The sequence below is a fragment of the Scyliorhinus canicula genome, chromosome 11, assembly GCF_902713615.1.
Source record: "Scyliorhinus canicula chromosome 11, sScyCan1.1, whole genome shotgun sequence".
NCBI classification, from domain to species: Eukaryota; Metazoa; Chordata; class Chondrichthyes; order Carcharhiniformes; family Scyliorhinidae; genus Scyliorhinus; species Scyliorhinus canicula.
The window spans coordinates 35,152,157-35,154,974 of record NC_052156.1 but is presented as its reverse complement, the minus strand read 5'-3'; positions in this window follow the sequence as shown (position 1 = coordinate 35,154,974).

Below are 2,818 nucleotides of genomic sequence, written 5' to 3'. Positions count from 1 at the left end.
CTTCCTCGTGGTCACTTTGCCTGGATTTTGCACTACCTCTTTGATGAAGCTTTTGGTCATTGTTATATTACAGAAATGTAATATAAGTATTACTTATTTGTCTTGCTGAGTTGTATTTAACTTGATGATAAACAGTCGGAAGTCTTCCAGTTGATGACAAATTATTTATTGAGGAATAAAATAATATACTTATGAGTTCTTTCACTTTAATACTTTGACTAGTAATATAATTAACTAATTAGATTAAACTAACAATTATGCTAATACACTACAATCTGATCTGTCACGTCTTTACTCTAGCTGCGCTACACACACATTAACCGACAGATAGAGCGAGAAACTCCTCATATAGATCCTGTATTAGATGTTGCCATCTAATGATCATCTGTCTGTACTGACTGCACATTAACCAATCATCTATTAACATATACAGAGATCACTAGAGTCATCTGACCTAATATCTCCTAATCTGAATCGGTGTTGTACATGACGGCACTGTAGCGTAGTGGTTAGCACTGTTGCTTCACAGTGCCATGGACCTGTGTTCGATTCCTGCCTTGGGTCGCTCAATGTGCGGAGTCTGCACGTTCTCCCCGTGTCTGGCTGTGTTTCCTCCGAGTGCTCCAGTTTCCTCCCACAAGCCCTGAAAGGTGTGCTTCTTGGATGAATTGGACATTCTGAATTCTCCCTCTGTGTACTCAAACAGGCGCCGAAATGTGGCGACTAGGGGAATTTTCCAGTAATTTCATTGCAGTGTTAATTTTGATTTGGTTTATTGTCACATGAACCGAAGTACAGTGAAAAGTATTTTTTTGCAGCCAAGGGAACGTACACAGCATGTACATAGTAGACAAAAAAGAATAATCAACAGAGTACATTCATAAATGGTACATTGACAGTGATTGGTTACAGTGCGGAACAAGGGACCAAACACAGCAAATAGGGCATAGGGCGTCATGAATAGTGTTCTTACAGGTAACCGATCAGTCCGAGGGGGAGGCGTTGAGGAGTCTTGTAGATGAGGGAAGAAGCTGCTCCTGTGTCTGGATGTGCGGGTCTTCAGACTTCTGTATCTTCCGCCCGATGGAAGCGCCTGGAAGACGGCAAAGCCTGGATGGGAGGGAAGCGTCTGGAAGATGGCAAAGCCTGGATGGGAAGGAAGCGTCTGGAAGACGGCAAAGCCTGGATGGGAGGGAAGTGTCTGTAAAAAGGCAAAGCCTGGATGGAAGGGAAGCATCTGGAAGATGGCAAAGCCTGGATGGAAGGGAAGCGTCTGGAAGATGGCAAAGCCTGAGTGGGAGGGGTCTCTGATAATGCTCTCTGCCTTCCTGAGGCAGCGGGAGGTGTATACAGAATCAATGTAAGGGTGGCAAGCATGTGTGCTGCGTTGTGCTGAGCTCACCACGCTCTGCAGTTTCTTGCGAACTTGGGCCGAGTACTTGCCATACCAGGCTGTAAGCCTACTTGTGAGATTAATAAAGATTATTACTTTGTTGTATAATGCTCCAGTGAAGCATCTGGGGACATTTCACTGTGTTTATAGGCACTATGTAACTACAAGTGTTCTTGTGATACTTATTGAAGTTGCTCCACCTAGCGAGGAGCACCAGGTTTCCTCTTTTGTTCTTGGCTCTGCTCATATCTATAGAACTTTAAGACATCCACTTCCCTTAAAATCCAACACTGAACTGTTTGTTACCTCTGCCACTGAAGGTGGACAGAGTAATGTCATCAACCTTGCCTGTTAGTCTGTTTGTCTGTAAATGATATATCTCAAAAACTGACAGGTGGATTTCAACTAAACTTGGTACACAGGATATGGCCCAAGGAAGAACTGATTAGTTTTTGGCAAAGATGCAGATCCTAGTTTTTTTTAAAAAGGATCCATTAACATTGGGCGATATGGTGAATTTACTTTTTTTTTAAAGAATATTGTTGGTTGTTTTACTTAGAATGTTATTTATAGAATATAATAATCTTCATTGTCACAAGTAGGCTTACATTAGCACTGCAATGACGTTACTGTGAAAAGCCCCTAATCGCCACATTCCAGCTCCTGTTCGGGTACACAGAGGGAGAATTCAGAATGTCCAAATTACCCAACAGCACGTCTTTCGGGACTTGGTGGAGGAAACCCACACAGATACTTATTTGGTTTTTTTTAGGATGTGTGGATTACCTCCGTTGCTGTGGTGCAATTTGCGCAGTTGTTGAAATGTGAACTGAGTTTTCAGAGCAGGTTGTTGGATGTGGATTGGCCTGAGTGAGACGAAATCTTGGAATAAAATGATTTCCCTTTTTAGCTTTGGGGCAAGAGCATCAACCCGACAGGCAAAAGCCTCAAGAACTGTGCAATAACTTTAGAGTTAACAGGGCGTGGAGGAGGTGTGCCCTCTTCACTTGTTTATATTCACCTGAGGAAGGAGCAGTGCTCTGAAAGCTAGTGTTTGAAACAAACATGTTGGACTTTAACCTGGTGTTGTAAGACTTCTTACTGTGCTCAACCCAGTCCAACGCCGGCATCTCCACATCATGTTTATATTGGGTCCTTGTTAGCAGTCACACTGTTATTTTCTCTATCTGCTACGGCAACAGTATCCACCAGCCCTTTATGGTTTCTGGATCTTTATATTCCTTATCCTTCCTCCTTCTGGGTATCCCTCTGCCTCTCCCCCATACTTTTCATTCAAATGTTCCTTTCCTACTGTATTAATGTCTTCCTTCATGCAGACTCCCAGTCCACCACCCGCAGTCTTGCAGCATCTAAGTCGCCCTCTAGCAGCTTAGTTTATTAAATACATTCCTCGTGTTCCTTCCT